Source organism: Pocillopora verrucosa, chromosome 1 (assembly GCF_036669915.1).
Source record: "Pocillopora verrucosa isolate sample1 chromosome 1, ASM3666991v2, whole genome shotgun sequence".
Classification (NCBI taxonomy): Eukaryota; Metazoa; Cnidaria; class Anthozoa; order Scleractinia; family Pocilloporidae; genus Pocillopora; species Pocillopora verrucosa.
The window spans coordinates 13,257,789-13,279,063 of NC_089312.1; the positions used below are offsets into that span (position 1 = coordinate 13,257,789).

The window sequence follows — 21,275 nt, forward strand, 5'->3', positions numbered from 1 at the left end:
AAAGTACTCAGGAAAAAGGTGAAACAACCTCTTTGATCTTTGATTGCTGTCATTACTATTTCATTCGTGTCAGAATTCCGAATTAAATATATTTCTACGTATAGCCATCATGCATTTTCTGTAGGTTTCCTATTCAAATATTCTTGTAGTTTAAAATGTTTCAAACCATTTTTTTTTGCCTTTAATTTTGAAGAAAGGTTGAAGGTTACTTTAGTATTTTTCCTGTAGTCTAGTTGTTTCGGTTGAATTTTTTTTGTTCGTTTTAATTTTTTTGTTTATTGTTTGATTTGACTGCACATATTCTTAAATCTTAGGTAGTAAGAGTGATCCCATCTGACCTGCCAGGGCTTGCTCATTTCTGTGAACCACATGCTGTTTTTGGGCACAAAGAAAGTACTATGAGCCACCAGTCTATCTTTTTTTTGTGATACCTTTTTTATGGTGGCTAAATATAAACAAAACACTCGTAATGTAAGCTAACTGAAATTTTAAACCTTTTAACCCTCTTGATTGACCAAGACTCAATTTCCTCCTACAATATTAGAACAATATCAACCAGAAAGTAATTGGGAAAAAGATAAAGATGAATCAGGGTATTATCAGTTGATCAAATACCCAATTCTCCTAACTGACATGATAAGAATGTTTGAAATACAGTAAGCGAGTACCTAACAACAATAGCTTGGCAGTGATAGGGTTAAGGGTTGAATTTTTTATGATTTTTGATGTAGAGTTCGGATGATTTATCATCAATTTAATTCCTACATTACTACAGGTAGCGTGCCACGGGTAAATATTGCAGGAAATGCTTTGGATGAAATACAGTGTTTCACTTATATTTATGTTGGAGGGGAGTTGGTATGTTACTGGTACTCTTAATCCTAAACTTAGTGAGGTAAAATTGCACAAAAATAATGAAGACTTCTTTGGTGACAGTTTATTTTTTTTGTTTTCTTTTTTTTTTTTTTGGGCTCTTTAGTATCCATCGGAGAATTCATTTACTCCAGGTATTAACCATTAAGAAGTTGTCTGATAGTATGGCCAAAACACATATGTCTCTATGACTGTGCAAAGTTTCTGACCAAATTTTTAACAAGATCTTAGCTTGGATGAACTTTGTTTGTTTAGCTTTAATGAATTTATCTGGGTTTCTTTTTTTTCAGAAAGTCAAAAGAACTTTAGCGAGGTACCGTGTAATTTGAAGAAATTCACTTCAGTTCGTTTCCTATTGGCCCAGAATTTGATGAGTAATTATAAATGTTTCAAGACATCCTTTCAAAATGTGTTGCCCAGTAATTGGAAATAATGAGGTTGGCAAATTACACATTCTTTGGAATGACCATCAACAGTCTGGAACTGATTGGATTTTGAAAACACCATGCAATTTTTTGGTTGTCTGTTATGGATACTGGTAGTAATTTTTTTAATGTTGACTTTGTACCCTGCAGTTTTTAAGTGAGACTGGGGAGCCTCTAACTAATGCCTTCCCTAGTGCAGAACATACAAATTTTTCTTTGACATTAAACACGAATGTCTAAAGGAAGCCTTGGATCGGTAAGTCAAGAGTATTTTTACGGTTTTTTATACATTCTAGCAGTCATAACCAATTAATTTGGAGACAGAATATTTTTAAGGTTTTTTTAAATACCTTCTTTTTTCTTTTCTTTTTTAAATTGATTGCGCCGTCAGTGTTACCAGTTTTTTCATTGCAAAAAATTTTTCTTTTCTTTTAATGTTTATGCTTAGCTGCCTCAACTAAGAATTATGGCATTCCTTCATAATCATGCTCAATGAGCATGTGGGAACATCTAAAATCAGTAGCAAATAACATGGATTAAAGTTTCAAATCAACACAATTCAAGAACATGACTTTTTTAGGTTAGTCAAATTTGCTTATGTATCCAAAGAGGTTTTGTAACATGATGGGTGGCAGTTCACCTTTTAAGTGATGCATCTTCTACCCCCCTACTCCCTGTTATTAATGATTGTAGTAACTTCTGGTGATGGGGTTATTTGGTCTGATGTTAATTTGAATTCTCTTTGATGTATGTTGGATTACAGGGTTTCAACAGTTTTTTCTAGCCCCACTGTTTAATTTTCCGATGCAACATAAAGAGAATTCAATGCGGTTGACTCATGTGAAGATCTTTATTCCATAATTGGCAATATATTGTTTTTTAGAATAAGATTATTGATGATAGTTATCAACAGTAGTTTAGTATATCATAGTATACCAAGTATATTGACATTCTAGTCTTGCAGTTTTAGATAGTAATTTTGTCATACCTAAACCCCCCATTTGATGTGGTCCTGGTGAAAAGTCTGGATCGTTTCAATTATCTGAGCAACTGTGCAATCTACCCCTCCCCTCCCCTAATCCAACACAAATCCTGACCCGTTTTGACTGGTGGTTTGTGTTAGGGGAGGAGTAGCTGTGCAGTTGATCAGATACTGAAAATGATTCTAGACTTTTCACCTGGACCATATCAATGTATAATATACTAAAATTACTAACATAAAACTGCAAGACCTATAATAATCAATAAAAAATTCCTTTCTAGAAACCATGATGTCTGATTAATTTGATGGTGTTATTTTATTTCTCCTTTTTTTAGAACACTGTAAGAATGTCTTAAGTGATTCTTGGAGACTAAAAAAAACACCATTTGGACAAGTCTTCAGTCAGTCCATCCCATCCTTACAGTAAATTTGGATCAGGTACATGATTTTGAGTTGATGTAGATTTCATATTAAAATATGTATTAAAGGATTGGAGTCACAATGCTACATATTTGATGAAAAATATTTTTTGTTAGGTGGCTGCCTTAAGTCAGAAACCACATCTATCTCTTTTCCTCTGGTTTCACATCACGGGCGTGCTAGTCAATGATACCTTTACACCTAACATCAGTATGCATAGTTCCTTCCATACTGTTCTCCATACATTTTGGCTAAGTTACAGACCCGGAGTGAATTTTTGTAGTAGTCAATGCTTCAGTCTTCAGTTGGTGATCAATTTCTTTATTCTTGTACCCTTAATGTGTGATGCAGTGGTGATATTAAGGAGAAATTAGCTGTCTGGTCACTCCAACCTATAGGTTAACAGGGCTGAGGGAGGACACCAAAAAATCATGTATCACTTATGGTTTCTAAAAAGCCAGGCATCCATCGGTGTGGACCTGAGGGGTGCTTTATGACAAGCCCAAAAACAGCTACTGGTGAATTGGGAGTGGACTATGCACACTCCTTAATCCCAGATCTTTTTACATTTTCATAACTGGTAAAACTGATTTGGATCCTTTGTTTCAACACGGTAACAAAGTTACTCTTGAACGTTCAAACCAAAACAGAGAATGGACTTTGTGTGCTGTGATGAGTTTACTGAAATTTCAACAGTTCATATTACTCAGCTAATATCATGGCATTGACCATTCTAGGCAGAGGTACTGTATCACTATATATGCGGTTAGGTATAATTACAGTTAATAATTGTGAAATATTGTGTATGATATTTAACTCCACTTTTGGAACATGCAGTGACCATGCTTGTATCTTCCAGAGGTCAACACTGATTCATGGTCCCAGCTACATACAAAAACCTTGAGTTTGGAATGTTTTATTTTCCTATACAGTAGGAATCAGATGTCTCTGAATGCACAGATTTTTTCTTGTTTTAAAGTGGCTAACTTATTAAAACTTATTTGTTGTTTTAAAAGCCACATGTACATTGATGAATTGATGCCATCAAAAATTTTTATGTTGTTTCCTTGAAAATGATATCAAACTATATCAAATTATTGCGCCACAAGCTGTGCCATTCCTATGACATGACATATTTCCATAGCACCATCATATCCTTCTTTAAAAAGCCTCTTTGTTTCACATCTAATGTTAGTAATGATAATCTGAGGTTGCTCTGGACCTACCCTGACTGATTTGTTGAAAAACTCCTTGGGAATGGAAGATAAAACTTGATAATCATCTTATTGCAATTTGAAAATTGGTGATCTGTAAATTAGTTTTTAGCTAAAATAAGGAATCGTTCAAAAGAATGTTTGGTGGTTGTCATAGTAAGGCCTCTCTTTGGGAAGGTGACCTTGCTTTAGTTTGGATTAGTATTAATAATTTTGTATGATTACTGGCATTGAAGCTGTACATAGAGATGTGTGGTTTATTAATCCATCTTTTAAACAGTTAATTTGATGAAAGGAGATTATTTTGAGCACCTTAGAGCCTTATTGCATTTGGAAGATTTTTCTCTTTGTCAGAAAAAAGATAATTAATGTCCCCAAAATTTTAATATTGTGAAAGAGGTGATGTAAGTTCAAATGAGGCCCATAATTGTGTGTGAAATTAAAGAAAAAAACCTGTGCTCTTGCCTTTCTAGTGCATTGTCAGCAAGTGCTAGGAGTTTTTAGTTACTCCTTTTTAACATTGGCTAACAATTAAAAGCTAGGATACATAGATGAAAGAGATATGACTTCATTTCTTAGATTCTCTTGACGACCTGACAAACATGGTTTATAAAGCTCTTTTCAGACACAGAAGATAAAAACGTATCAATTCCAGAGTTTCATGATCATCCTTATGATGATGAGCAAGTACAGGTAAGAGATTTTTAACGTTTAGATAACACATTTTAACAAATGCTGAAAGATTCTGTATCCCAGCGGGCAGAGAAATCTAGTGATACTAGAATCAGTTACAATGTAACAAGGAATATGTGATCTAAATTATAATTGGTGTTGCAATTATTAGCTGAGTATCTGATGATCCTACAATGTCAGATGGTTGGTTGAGTTATTGATTTGGGTCATTCTTGTTTCTTTTCATTGATGTGATTTGCCAGCTTTTACTAATACACAGTCTATTATGATTTGTTTTTCACATCACCATGAACAACATTTAGCTTTTTATCATATAAAACAAACAGATTCCATGTTGCCTTGGGTCTGTGCAGTACCTTTTGTACTAGATCGTGAAAGGCCTGGAAATGTGGTAAGAGCATCAGTGATTGCACTCACTTGTATTGCCTTGTGTGCAACTCTTTTCTCTTTTGTCCTTACCACATTTTGACATCATCTGTGATCTATTACTGAACAGACACATGGCAACGTAGAATCTATTGTTTAATTTTATGAGCAACTATAGGGATGATAATCATGGAGAAATGACTGCAAGGTTCTTATATTTATTGTTGATACTGGTCTCTTGATTTGTTTTGAAGGTAGAATTGAAAGTGGTGCCTATCAAAGACATAAAGCAGTTAAATATTTCCTTTCCAATCCCTGATGTTAACCAGTACTATGAGAGCAAGGTAAGTTTTCTCATTCATTGTGCTAATGATTGTGTGACTCTCACTCGTAGTGATCTTAATAAAGTGCCTGTCAGATGTCCAAAATGTGAATGTTAGATTTAACCACAATCTTTACTTAATGTTATTGGCTATGAAATTGTTTACATTGTTTGGATTGCAGCCTTGTCATTACATATCTCACCTCCTTGGTCATGAAGGTAAAGGAAGTTTGCTTTCAGAACTCAAAACCAAAGGTAAGTTTTCAAATGATGGAAGAATTCTTTTAAAGGTTAACTTGACAACAGAGTGACCTGGAGTTTCAGTCAGGAATATTTCTCTGTATGATAACTTCTTACTTGGAAGAGATGAAAAAAAAGTGGTAAAAAAGGCAGAGTTTGAAATCCTCATGTGCAGGCTGTGTTTACTTGTATGTTGGTGAAATCATGCAAAAGTTTTATCAAATATTATAGTGAACAAATGGAGACAGATATCTCACACAAATTCACAGATCTTGAGGGTTCAAACCATATTATGCTGTTTTGCTAAGATGAAATCTTTGCCATCATTGAATAGGCCTCTCAGCAGCTTTTACCCCAAGATCAAAGAAATGGTTCTTTATTTTGGGAAAAGCACTCAACTTATTGGTCAAACACTAAAGTGACTCTTCTTAAACAATTGTAATTATAATTTTCTCAATTACTGTTATCATGATAATCATTTTATTTTTTTCACTCTTTAATTCTACTTACCACTGCATTCAATTCACACTTCACCTGGCAGATGCTTCTGCCAACTTCAATCATTACAAAAGTTATTCATTTGCAATGCAAAGGTTTGAAACTTTTTTGTACAAGTATTTGTACTGGTAAAGTATTAAATCCTGTGTAACTTTTCCAAAGGGTTATTCAAGATCTTTGCTAGTGCCTTATTATCTAGACTTTGTATCTCTTTCACAAACTGTTAGATCTGTGAACTGCATCTTGTCATTTGCAGTTGTTAACCGATAACTTTCCTAATATCAGTTGGCAATTACTCCAACAGGCTGGGTGAATGAACTTGTTGCTGGAGGAGCAAGTGGAGCTAGGGGTTTTATGTTCTTTATTTGTAACATGGAACTCACATCTGAGGGACAAGGTAATCATGTTAACTTTATTTCATGTTTGCCCTTATAATCTGTTTTTATTCTTCCGATAATTATTAATGTCAGCCTTTTATTTGGTTATTATTTGGTTGATTTTCCTAGTATGAAGGCCTTTTAGCACTGAAATGAACACATCAAAGCTTGTAGTTACAACAGTTACTTAAACATTAAAAAAATTGGAAAACATGTCACTTTTATTACATTATACTCTGGAAGATGCAATTGTTTCCAAATTTTGAGGGTAATCCTCAATTTTGTTATTTGTTTGGAAAGAGCTGATGGTGACACTGGACATGTCATTTAACAACAAAATAGGTTTTCAAGATTTGAAACTGAATTATAACTTTAAATTAACAATTGGTTCATACATCAGCATGCATTCATCTAGATATGAAGCACGCGGGAAGTTTGGAGAGCACGAAAGATGTGCAAGAGTTGTGTAGCCGAGAGCAACTCTAGCTTCTTGAGTGCTCTCCAAACTTCCCAAGTGCTTCATATCTCGATGAACGGACAGCTGACATATGAACCAATTGTTTTATAACATTTTCAACCCGATGGAAAATTTTTTTTCTCAAGGGACTTGTTTACTGACGTCATGAGTGTGCACAATAGGAATATGAAGCACGCATAATTGAATTTGATTACACAATTTACTAGCTATGTTATAACACCCATTGTAATTAAAAATGATTCAAATTCTCTATAATGATGTATGACGTCATTTTTTTGAAGACCATGTGTATGAAATAGTGGCATGTGTATTTCAATACTTGGAAATGCTCAGAAGGCAAGAACCTCCAGACTGGATATTTAAAGAGTGCCAGGTACTTTCATCAAACACTAGCTATTAAATAAGCATAGGCTAAATCTAGTCTAGACTGATAGTTATGCTGCATATAAATTTTACATTAAGCAAGGCATTGTTCCTTAACATTCACTGTGATAGTAATTACTTCATTCAGGCATTTTCCACCATTTTTTTTATCTGTAGATTAATGAAATTAGTGATGAAGGTTTAAAGAAATAATTCCTATGATGGTGTTCTTTTTGGCATGATCTTTTGGTAGGCCCTTGTGAAGTTAGATTTCAATTTAAGGACAAGGAGAATCCTGGATCCTATGTGTGTTCATTGGCCCGCTGTTTACATGTAAGTGTTGTAATTCATTTGAGCAATATCTGATCAGTGTTCTCTGAGCCCCAAAGCTCAGTCTTTCTTAAAGAGTCATTTGGTGACCTAAAGTCAGCAAATTATAAAACATAAGTTGCTTGAAGGAAAAAAATGGGGAAGAGGACATTTTATATGATATTATAAGCTGAGACTTCCTATACTTCTTGCTACACCCCTTGCCTGAACTAAGCATCATGGCTGGCTGACAATTTTTCTAAAGTCTTATGAAACAGAAACATCAAGGAGTTAGGTGCACATTTTATCAAGGAAAACATGATTCAGAGCATTAAATATTATTTTTGTAAAAATACTTGTCTCACTTTGATTTGAGATGTTGAAGCATTAACTATAATTAAAAAAGAAAGGTTACAACAGGTTGGTAATTGGCAGCCTTCCTTGTAAATTTAGTCACCAACATTTCCCTTAAGTTTCCTTGGCAGCCAAAAAAGGGGACAACTTGGAACACTGGGTGTTATATCCCCCACCAAGTCTAAATTTCAGTTGAGAGTTGAAAATAATCAGCAATTGCATTGGGTTTGCATTTCTGGGTCCAATCTGTATTCTAGAAGACTAGTACCATCCTTTCAATCTATTGGATGCAAAACTAAAACCAAGTGTTACTTATTTATTCATTGATAGGCAGTTGGCTGTTTTAATCTTGGAGATTGTATTGGCTTCTTGAGATATTTTCATTGTTCTTATCTTTACAACACTCAATTGAAATGCTGTGTGAACCTCAAATAGTTTGACCGTATATTTTTTTGCAGGAGTTTGGAATAGACGATGTCCTACAAGGACAATTTGTAATGAAGTATTTTAAACCTGAATTGATTAAAATGATTCTTTCCCATCTTGTGCCATCAAAAGTGAGGTGAGATGTAATTTGATGTACAGGTAAATAATGATTATGATCAAATTTGGGAGACTGAGGTTTTTACAAGGGATTTAACCACAAGCTGTGGCTGAATTATTTTCCCTAAGGTGTATATTGGGAGTAGGTTTATGTTTTGCCAAGAATACCCCAGCTAATTGTAAGATGATAAGTAAAAACTTTCAAACAATCTTGTGGTGAAGAACAAGTTTTAAATTTTTTGTGCTGGTTTCATACTTCAATGAGTTAAAACTGATCTGAACCAACAAAGTATATTAAACAAATGGATGGAGAATCATACAACTTTGTGAATGTTTTTCATAAAAGATGGCAATGTTAGCAAACTTCAGAATGATGTTATTGATTATAACATTCCCTTTGTACGTGTAAAGAGACATAATTAATTTGTATACATTGTTTATGCTGATCTACCAAAGAAAGTAGAGTACAGTCAAAACCTCAATTATTCGGACCTTGATTATTCGGACCTTGATTATTCAGATCTTGATTATCTGGATTTCTTGATCGTCCAGACTTTTTCTCTGGTCCCAATTTTCCCATGAATATTTATTAGTCATGATCAAGATACGTAGCCATATTTTATAAACTACAGCCTTGAAAAGTGAAAGGCGAGTTTGTTTTGCTTTCAAAAAGCAAAAGAAGCAGTTGCTGTTCCTCATTAATATTCATATTCTTGATTATCCTGACTATTTTGTCTTAAGCCCCAACAATTCAGAATAATCAAGGTTCAACTGTAATTTTTATGCAACTCTTGTACTGCTCTCTTTTTCAACTCCTGGAGTCCCTTGAGATACTCTTTTGTGTTTCCTAGCCTCTTAAGATTTACTTTTTTCGCCATATTTTCCATGTTTCTTCCACAGAATAACCCTGATTTCAAAACTTTTGAAGGCAAAACAGATCTTGTAGAAAAATGGTATGAAACAGAATACTCTAAAAGCAAAATCTCTCCAGAGTACATGAAGGTAACAAAAAAAGTTCTTTATCTGGTTGATTCCTTTATAATATTGAGTTATTATAAAAATTCTTGGTTATAGTTTACCATTTTGTACAGTATTGATTGTTTCATTACGTCTTACCTCGTGTTCCTATTTATATTATAAAAGGCTGACTGTCACATAATTGATTACTAATTAATGCACAGTCTTATGAGACTTATTGATGAGCCATGATAGCTTCAATCAATCTTTGCTTGTTTCACTGGGTCCAAACATTAGAAACCCCCCACCACCCCCCCCCCCCTCAAAAAAAGAAAAATTAAAAAAATTGACATCCTCTCCTTGTAACAGTCACAAACATTGTCCATTGAATGTCCTGACCTGACAGAGCTAAATAACTGTCAAGAGAATAATGTTAACAGAAACTACTGATTTACAAAGTTTACTCTTTCTTTCAGGAGTGGAACAATGTGTTATTAAACCCTTCTCTGCAACTACCTGAGGAAAATGAGTTTATCCCGCAGATTTTACATTAAGGGAAAGGCCTCAAGATGTAAGGACTAAATTGACTGTGGTGAAAGTTAATGTCAAATTTATGCTTTTATTTTTTAAAAAACAAACTGATGATGATATAGAAACATGGATGGTAAACAATAATTTCATTTTTTCATACTCTACCTTATCAAAACTTAATTTACTTTTAAATTAAAATATTTATATTCATTTGATTCCATTGACAGTTTCTTTCCATCAATAGAATTCACCCTGAGTTGAAACTGTTGTTTGCACATAAGAAGACTATTAAGAGTAAACAATTGAAGCTCTCTTAACTGTATTTACACTTTCCCATGAACAGCAACAGACATAGGCAATTGCTTTTTTTTAAGCTCCTGCAATGAGGGAAAATAAGAGAAAAAAATCCCTCTTGTACCTGCATCTCATTTAAATCCACCAACTTTACATTACAGTATGTTAAAATGATTTTGTTGTGCATTGGTCAGAGCAATTTTCAATTGACCATTGGAACTGATGTTGGATCAGGCTGGGCATGTTCAAATGTGGTCTGTGATTGTTCAAGAAATTTTATGCCACCGTCTCAACCAATTAAGTCCAAAACTGCCAGCAATAAGATACCTCTTGTTATTACTTAAAGGGAACAAGAACTTTGACCAAGTAGTGATAATCCATCTCTTCCCTTCATGTTGTTTTGCGTTTTTGTGTGTAGTTTTAACATCTTCATATCCACTATTCATGGAAACATTACAAGAAACAAAATGTGTCTGAAAGAGAATATTAGGGTTGGACTAACTTTACCTTTCTTTTTTGTAGTCTTCATCCATTCCCATACTCATTAAGGTATGCGTAATTTATGTAAAGTACAGTACAGTATATTTTTTACTGAGTAACTGGATACATGTAACTGGATACACATACATGTGGATACATGCCTAGTTTTTCCTTAAATGGGGAAACACATTTTAAAAACCTGGACAATGTAAATGTTTCAAATTGTTTTTAGCCAGTGCACACTTCAATTGGTAATACTTTTCATATCCTCTTTTGGTGTGTTCAACATATGAGAGAATTGATTTGTTTTGGACACTTGTTCATTCTGTTCACATTATGGCACAACATATTCATATCTTAACAGGATGATTCTTTGTTGAAAGTTTGGTTTAAACAAGACGACACATTCCACCTCCCCAAGTCATGTCTTCTGTTTGAAATAACAAGGTACTGTACCTGAGCATAAATTGTATTCATTTGTTGAAGTTGTGTACCCTTTTACAAGTTTATAGTCAAGTTTGTAGCTTGTCAGTCTAAAAATTTTTTTACCTCAGCTCAATTTTCTTACTCCTAATGTAAAAGTATGTTTTGGCTGACCAAAATGTCGAATGATTTATCATCAAATTGCTTTTTTTCATATGCATTTGGTTTTTTATCACACAGGTTCTTTTTCGCAGTGAGAAATAACCAACTTTCCAAATAACCCCACAATATCGCGCCGGGGATTTTGAACTCGATTGGCGCGTTCTTTGTACTCTACTAAGTGTAGTAGGATAATAAAAGCTCTTAGGAGTGAAGTTTTTTATTCATTTGATAATTTACGGATGATGTTCTGTATCTGTTATAGTCCTTTGGCGTATGTGGATCCGTGCCACTGTAACATGGCGCACTTGTTTGTAGAGCTGCTGAAGGACTCATTAAATGAGTATGCCTACGCTGCCGAGATTGCTGGAGTGCATTACAAACTGGAAAACACCATGTATGGAATCTTTGTAAGTACAGCGCACATCTTTTTCTCAAATCACCTTCATCCTTGAGAGTGTTGTCCCTGACTCGTGACAAGACGAAAAAAACATCTTTCTGTATTTCTTTACTGAGCTTAAAATTTACCATCTCTCCTATTCTTTTTACAAAACTTGACGCTATCGACATAACTGATCCTATCAGCATGCAGGACGCGTGTCATATATGAACTTCGTAAGGGGTCTTGTTCACCGTAGAGTCTCTGTGGCTCAGCGGTAGAGCATTGGAGGGTGGAATCCGACTTTCTGAGGTTCGATTCCTCATGGGAACTCAAAAATTACCGTCTTTCTTATTCTGTTTACAAAACAATTCTCCTTGTTGAAAATCAGCGAAGCGTATCAGTTATTCTTTGACAAGGGCTCGTCAGGAGAAGTACCTGTTGTTAAGATATGGTGTACTGTGGTGGCAGTGATTTCAGGGGAATGTCACACTCTGTTACTTTACAGTTAAGTATCAAAGGATATAACCACAAACAGCCTGTTTTATTGAAGAAGATTTTCGAAAGAATGGCAAACTTCCAAGTAGACCCTAAGAGGTTTCCACTCATCAAAGAAAGGGTAAGACATTTAATATTATGTACAGGTTCATTTACTGTGCAGTTACGACAATTGAAAATGTTGAAAATGTTGTTGAAAATGTTGAAAATGTTTTTGAAAATGATTTCTTAAGACTGGATTGATGTTTTGTTTCGTGGTAGTATTGAAGCCCTTGGCAAGAAAACGAAATGATCTTTCTACTGTTTGTGGAGATTTCTTTTGCTGCTCTCTTTAACGCTGTTTTTTTTCTCCTTGTCAATTTATAGTGTGAGATTGCACTGAAGAACTTTGTTGCTGAACCTCCTCATCAGCATGCTTTGTACTACACGTCATTTTTGTTAGAAGAACTAGCGTGGCATAAAGATGACCTGTTAGAAGCATTAGAGGGTATTTTTAGTACTTTTTATTTCCTCTCATGCAGAGAGTGAGAATCAATTTATTGAGAGCAGTTCCATCTTGCTTGAAGTTCATCAAAACGAAACTATAGTAATTGTATTTTAAAAAAATTGAAGTGGGCCAATAGAACGAATTAATGAAAAATTCTAGGATATACAAACGGCCATATTGCAAGCGGAAAAACGCCGTTGCGCTGGAAAGTAGTTGCTATTACAGTGGTGTTTTGAGGGGTTGGTGGGGAAGGGAGGAGGGACGTGAAATAGGAGGGAAGGGGGTTGGAATGAAAACTTTACTATCTACTCTCATTTACAGTTACTGATCGTAGATGTTGATTGTTTGTCAGAGGTAACACTGGAGAAGCTGAAAGCTTTCATCCCTGATTTGTTAGGGAGACTTCATATCGAGTGTTTGTTTCATGGGAACTTGACCAAAGAAGTGAGTTTAAACATCTAAAAGTCCAAAGTCACTTGAGGTCTTTAACTCCGTCAATATTCTTAATAATCAAAACTATAACAGAATTCTCGAACGTGATTGGTTAACACTAGCCCGATTTGAGCAATAATAGGACAGTATGCGCATCATGCTTGTAATTGGACACTGTAATAGGACAGTTAAAGGGACAGTTAACTCGTCATGCCTGTGTAAGTGGACAGAACGTGTCATGTGCGCGCACTGTTGTCTCGCAATTTCTCAAATTTCGTCAAAGTTTTGATTAATTGGTAACAGGACTTCGTGTCGTCCAATTCTGTCTGTAATCATACTCGTGATTAACAAATCGGACTCCCGCTTCGCGGTCGTCTGATTTTGTTAATCACTCGTATAATTACAGAATAATGATCCTGAATCTCACCAGTTGTTTGTAAAAAAGCGTTCTGAACAAACCGTACATACTGATAACTTATGCAGTATTTTTAGGTCAATTTCTCGAAGAGGCATGGCAGGCTACATAACATGCTTGTGATGGAAGAGAAACTTCAACCGTTACGATTGTGGACTTTGTTCTGTTTCAGGAAGCTCTGGACACCGCAGAGCTGGTAGAAAAGATCATCAAAGAAGACAGCAAGACTAAACCTTTGTTACCATTACAGTTAATTCGGCACAGAGAAATACAGTTACCAGACGGTAAGTGTGAAGCCAAAAGTGCTCAGCAAAATGTCTTGAGTTGCTTCAAAATGTGCATCACTCTGTGTTTCCTCTGTTAGTAAGTAACTACTCTTCATCTTTAGTGGAGATTGATTGGACCAATTGTTATTGATTTATCGTTGTTTGTAAAACTGATCAGGATCCCAGACTCCTCTTTCTTCCTCCTCTCTTGAAGGAAGAAGAGAGAGGACACTGAGAACGATGTTGAGACCTAACTAGGCATATGTGAATGTATTTAGTGCTGTCTATATCTTTCTTATTCATCTCTGTTTCTGTCCTCTAGGTTGTTCGTATCTTTTTGAAGTGCAGAATGAAGTTCACAATAATTCAAGTTTGGAAATATATTATCAGGTACACTTGCATGTAAATTGGGTGCCTTTTGAGGGGTGGGGAGACAGGAGACAGGAGACAGGGCAGGGATACAAAGCCACCCTCCCCCCCCCTCTTTTTTTTTTACTCAATCGGTGTTTTCTGTCTTAAAAAGTCCTGTTTTAAATGTAAACGTGATGCATGTTTACTGCATTTGATACGTTTCTTTTCCAATTTGTCCTTGGTGGTTTCCTCACCAGCCTACACCCTCGGTCAGCCTATATATGTGCTTTCTGTTGCCTGACAAAGTGGACTGTGATGGAACAAAGGGTTGCATCCTAACGACACATCCAAATGAAGGAAATGAAGATAGTTATTTTAATTTCGTTTTCAGTGTGACCTGCAAGCCACCAAAAGTAATGTACTTCTGGAGTTGTTCTGTCAGGTCATCAGTGAACCATGTTTTAACACTCTTAGAACTCAAGAGCAGTTAGGTTTGTATGCAAAGCCAATAACTGTATAAAATTTATATTTACCTCGCACACTCCGTGGCTTGGTAGTCAGCGCACATATTTTGGAATCTAAATATCCGGATTAGAAGCCCGGACGTGTCATTTTTGCGATGTTTTTCGGCAAAACACTTTACCGCCTGCTCCTCACTCTACCCAGGTACCGGCCTGTTTTACGCTTTATTTACGCCGTTTCTTCGAGGAGAAGCACGGGCTCATTTTCTCATTTTCGAACCAAAGCGAACTGCTGTGTGGGGTTGGGGGTGGGATTGCGTATCTTCGGTTGGTTTTAGCATCCCAGGCCGGGCTAAGATTACCTAGGGTTAGTGTTAAATCTGATTTCAGATCTAAAAGCTTTATAAGAAAATTCAGTGTAATTTCCTATTTTCTACAATTTGACGATTGGATCCTCCTAAAAGAATAGAGAAAATTCAAATCCTAAAAGGCTTTTGAACTAAGGAATAAAGAAACCCGGATTAAAATTAACCTTGGGTTAGTGCTCATCGGCCTTCGAACAACTGGGCCCAGTTTTGGAAGAATAACAACAGTTTAAGTCGCTTAAAACTAAGGGAACCGGAATAAGCTCTGGTAATGTTAAGCTTTTGGACTCGTCATGTTGTAGCCAATAAACATTTTTGTTTGTATTTTTTACATTTCAGGGTATATTGTCTTTAGTGGAGTAAGAAGATGTAACGGTGCTCAGGTTGATATGGATTTTACTATGAATTTTCTGCAAATTCAAGCGAACACTATTTCGGATTTATCCCAAGCGGGATAACTAGATTAAAATTAGCAACTTGGTGCAACCAAGAAGGGTGAAGACATTGTTGTTCTGTTCTTGTTGATGTTCTTGTTATTTTCCTTTTTTGCGCCAATTTGGTCCTAAGCAATTATATCGTGTTTTTCCCAGGCTACTTTTTCTTCTTCTCTATTAACCCGTTAACCTCAAGAAGTGATTAATGTGTAACTTCTCCTTATAATATCCATACAATACCTTGCAAACAGGTAACGAGAATTGTCAAACTTACCAGGTAGAAGTTGATATCTTGATCTAACACCAAAGTATCATTACTAGTTTACAATGAAATGTGTAGCAGCTAGAGGGGAGATTGAACAATCAGATCTTGGGAGTTAAAGGGTTAATTTCCCAGGTATGGAAATCTCAGCTTTTAACTGGTTATTCATTAACGCTATTTTTCTCTCCAGGGTCTCCGTGTCTTGATACAATCTGAAAAAGAACCTTCTTTACTAGATTCACGAGTTGAAAACTTCCTTCAAGGAATCGAGGTTTGTTTGATATTTGGTTTCAGGATACTTATTTACAAAGTCAGTGTGATAAAAATACATCTCAAAGTTCAATTTTTTAATTTCAAAAGGATTACATCAAAACAATGTCGGAAGAGGAATTAAAAAACCATATTGAGGCACTTGCAGTGAAAAGGATGGACAAACCCAAGAAATTATCTTCGGAATGTATGAAACACTGGAAAGAAATCCTCTCTCGACAATACAACTTTGACAGGGGTGAGACCAGCACTTTTCCTCTTTTGAGTAAAATTATTGAAGTGGCTTAACGTTTCTACATTGCTGGGCCGTTGGAGGCCAAAAGCTGAGCTAACAGGCCGCTCTACGGTTCGTTTCTTGCGACACGGTGAATTTTTTCCAGATTCTTTGCCAATACGACTGTGTTGCTGCGATCAGCAACGAGCATATCTACCGCGGTAACTTACCATCTAATGCGATCGCATGTCGAAATAACCAATACATTTCAGATTTGGAGACCCCGTCGGCTTGTGTCAACTAAACCGTGACACAATGTACGTACATGAAAATATGAATCTACCAGATTAAAATTCTCATGAACGTAATTGGCGTCACGGTTTAGTTGATTGAAACTTGTTTCTTCTTCAGATAACATTGAGGTGGGATTTCTAATGACTGTCACCAAAGAAGATGTTCTAGCATTTTATCGGGTAGGAGTGTCTTAATTTGTTTTGGGATTCCTCGGATTAGACTGTTAGTAATGATAAACTTTGAAAAGTGCCTACTCTGAAAACTTAAGCTGTGCAGACTTGTCATAACGACTATTGCAATACTAATTTACATGTAAATGTTTCATGCTCGGATTTGCAGGATCTTCTTGCTTTTAAAGCACCTAGACGGCACAAGTTGGCCGTCCATATTTTATCTAAGAAAAGTAAGTAGAACTTGTAACTGAAATGTGAAAGTCTTTCCCAAGTGATCAATAGATTCCATTTTCCTCGTTCATGTTTAGAAATGGATCACAAATGGCGTTAAAATATGAGAAGAACCAAAACAAAAAGGCCCATGATGACGTCATATATGTCTGTCCTCAAACGGTTCATGTGAAGAACCGATCAAAATCATTGTAGAATTGACGCTGCTTATTGTTTTCAGACCATACCACCTGCCTTTGCAAGCTTGAACCGCAGCAAGCATTAATAAAAATAATAAAAAGTTGATCTTGCTTCTTGTATGAACAAAGCGGACTATGCTCTATTTGCACGTCATGTGAACCTATATTTCACATTAGGAGCTTGCTGACTCCACTGACGAAAAAGTGAGAATCATTGTTTTCACAGCAAGAAATCCAACCAGCAGTGAATAATGTTTGACTTTTTGTTTCTTTCAGTGACCAAGAATGCAGATAACGAGTCTAAAAACGAATACGATGAAAATGAGAAAACCGAAGATGCTGATGCTCTTCCTGCGGTATGTCCTTTTCTTAATCAAAATATCTTTTCTCCACACTTTTATCACAAACATTTATCAAATTGTATATGAAATGACTGTTTTTTTTCTCCTTTTAGCAGACCGTTATTGATGACATCACTGCATTTAAGAGTAGTCTTCCATTATTTCCACTTGTGCCACCATACCACAGTCAACCTACGAAATCCAAGCTGTAGACCAGAGAATTAATCTCAGTACTTTCGCTTTCCTTCCTTCGCCTTCCATTTCTCTGTGGTCGTCTCTCGCTAGAGTTCGAAAACTGTTCTTTTTGCGCTAATTTGCTATCTACAATGTATCTTGATGTGGTGAATGAGCATTTTGACCAGCATCTAATTTCTCTTCACATTGCCACTGCTGAATCTTTCATTAAGATCGTGAGATTAAAGGAAATGATCGCCAACCTAAGAAGCTTTGATTGTTAAACGAATTCTCCTTGTCAGTACTTAAGGAAATGTATAGAGAAGAGTGTAGAGAATATGGGTATTGATGCAAGAACGAGGAGGGTTTAAGTGTTTGAACCTGATTGGAATATTGGTAATTATTCCGTCTCCTGCGAACCCCATTTTTTTCTCGTCACGGAACATGTCTTTGGGAGCAAAGAATCAGGGCCCGGACGTACGGTGTATTTACATACGCAGTATTACGTGCGTTCTATTAATAGCTCAATGACCAACGGCATGTTCGTGTGTACATGTAACAACATTACGTGCTGTGACGCGAAGCAGAAAGCTCGTGCGTCTCAGAAGTAACAACTGAAGTGGCAAAACGGTATCAAGGATATCAGTGAGAGCTGTGGTTTTGTATCACAGTGAAAAAAGGTATCCGATATCTTCTCTGTACTACTGCTTTTTTGGTACATCAGCATTGGTTTTTTTTTTTCAATTGTGCTTTTTTTTTTTTATTAACGATTAACGCTTAGGTGATCGCTTTCGAGACTCGAAAACAGTTTATTCGACACATCTAGAACATTTTTTGTAATTATTGCTTCATCGTATAGCAATGGCGCAAAGAAATTCCATCAGTAATGATGAAAGTTGCCGACCTCTGATCGCAAAACAGAGTGAATCTGATTGAAGATAATACCCCCTGAAGGAAAATTATGTCTGGCTGGAGACACGTTTGACATGGTTAGTCGCATGTTCAAGTGGATAATGAGAGCAAAGTATTTAAACGTGCACAAGGTTTCAAAGAATATAGACCTAACAAAACTAAAAAATAATGAATTAAAATAGTAAATGTAATCGGAACGAAGTGTTACGTGTGATCCTTTCCTCCGAACAATTAGTTAACTCCGAGCTGCAAATTTTATCAGGGTCGTGACCAAAAAACCCTTATGGGGTAACAGACTGGTTAGCCCCAGTAGTCCACTTTGTATAGCTCAGATCACTCGGCGTATGGACAATTCTAAAGTGTTTGCAAGGGATTTGCGGCTCAGGAAGCTCAGACGGTTCTTGTATGTAGTTAGTGACAAAAGAAGCCTCCTGAAACAGAGGTGCTGAGAGGAATAGCCCATATTCTCTCCAAGAGTCTCAAAGGGGTGTCACGGAACAAGGAAGTTCGATAGCCCGAATGTTAAGCACAAGGATAAGGACTGTCAGGCCCTCTTTTTCTCCTTCTCTTTTTAATTGTTTTCCTTCCTTTCTTTCCCCCCCACCCCCTCCTCCCCCACCCGAGGTTAAAGCAGGAGTGTAGGAGTTTTGAGTCTCCTTCGATCTCATCCGTAAACCTCATTTATGAGCCTGTATCGAGCTAGAAGTAGATCTACTTACCCTGACCGTAAATGTGATTAGTTAAAACACCAAAGGGAACGATATCTTGATTTTGTTCTATTGGCATAAATAGCAGGATATCATGATGCAAAATGAAGTAGTTGGTGCTTTCTCTAGTGTTATTTTATATCATACCATACAAACCTAATGTAATGCCCGAATTTTTTGTATGATTTGGAATGATAAAAGATTGTTTTACGGAACTCGTTGCCTTGGCCTTAACTAAAATCTCCTTTGGTGTCTACTGTCAAGTGCGAAGATTCTCTTTCACCGTAAACGAAAGGTTTGATATTAATACAGCAACCATAAACAGAATAGACAGGATAGAATGGAACAGAAAGGTTTTAGTCAAACACTACTATACATAGCTTTTATTCAGGTGAGATGTTGTACTCTTCGCTATCTGAGGCGGAATCAAGACCTAGTTATGGCTTAGTTCAGCTATGGCTCTGAGACAGGGCAGAGATGTTGGTCAAAGTTTCAATGCCTCATGGGCAATTAGAATTAACATTTCAGTGTCCCAAGCTGGTGCCAAGATGAAATAACATCTCTCTCTATTTCATTAACGAGCTCAAAATTCATTGTCTTTCTTTCTGTGGCTCAGTGGCAGAGCATCGGAGCGTGGAAGTCGAAGGTCTGGGGTTCCATTCTTCATGGGAATCAAGATTTGTTTTGTCCCACGCTTGTTAAAAGAGAAAAATCCTTCTCCCAGAGCAATCATACTTGAAGCTGTCACTGACATGAAGCTTAACTTTACTGTGAATATAATGCTTTCAAAGAGGCAATTTTATGTTAAGGAAGCAGAATGGAAGCTAGACTGAACCAAAGTGGAGGTGTTAACCTTAACGTGATCGGAACAAAATATAAAGCCCAGTCAAATCTGTGGTCAACTGAAAAATTCTGAAACCATCGTCGGTCGATTGCCCCCTCTTCCACTCGTCTTTACTGATCGGGAGCGGTAAAAATTAATTTAGATATTCACAGAAGCACAACGTTGCCTGTTTTCTCGCCAGCCGAGTCGTGAGTGTACCGTGACTGTTGAGTCTCGACGTACATGCATTCAACAGTGTTATATCTGATATCTAATCTCGCTCATACTCAAATTCAAAATGCCTGATTTGAGGAAATTGGGGGATTTGGAAACAAGTATTTGCCAGGTTTGTCAATGTACTGTGGCTGTTGTAGTTTCGGAGTATTTAGTTTCAATTTATAGAAGAGTAAGCAGTCTTACACTTTTCATATTAGAAGGAATGTCACCTAATTTTTTTCGGGAGGGGGGGGGGGGCTGGGAGGCTAAGGTTTCACTCTGAGAACGGTGATAATTTTGGAGATTTTTTTAAAACGTTTTAGGATATCTAGAGGGTTTTGGGGAGATTTTTAAAGTACAAAATGGGAATTTCCGGCACTATCTCAGCAAATAATTTCTTGATGTTTATTTTGTTTCCTCCGTTTCAACGGTATCCAGTCACCTCGCCACCAAGCAGACTCGCCACCAGCGAACTCGCCACCAAGAAACGATCTCGCCACCAACGTACTCGCCACCAAGCGAAGTCTTCTCGCCACCAACCACCAATAAAGAGATTAGTCGAGGACAGTAGGATGTTCGGCTGATAAGTCTGTACTCAAACTTTATAAACGTATGTTGTCGAAAGCACGTTCGAAACCGATAAGTTTAGTTTTAATACAACTGCTATCGAGTTTCATTTCATCACTTATTTCTTCCCATGAAGTTTCATTTTCTCTCAAGTAAGTTTTTATTCCTCGCATCGAGTTTTGCAATTTCTCCTCGCTTACGTGCAAAAGACAAACACGATACAATTCGATTCGATGTCAATGAGTTAGGAACGGAACACATCTAACACGTCGCTGAAGGTAATAATTTAAATACAGACAAGCGCACAAACGTATCGGCTGATTTGAATTGTGCTCGTTCGAACATCCTACTCTCCTCGACTACTTTATTCTAGTTTATCTCTTTATTGTTGGTTGGTGGCGAGAAGACTTCGCTTGGTGGCGAGTACGTTGGTGGCGAGATCGTTCCTTGGTGGCGAGTTCGCTGGTGGCGAGTCTGCTTGGTGGCGAGGTGACCGGTAACCGTTTCAACGGCCGGTCGTCTA

General features: G+C 36.6%; 1 pseudogene; it reads left to right on the plus strand.

Moving 5' to 3' along the window:
- The first annotated feature begins 1,530 nt into the window (after nt 1-1,530).
- On the plus strand, nt 1,531-18,636 carry LOC131786278 (insulin-degrading enzyme-like; annotated as a pseudogene).
- Nucleotides 18,637-21,275: the final 2,639 nt, after the last annotated feature.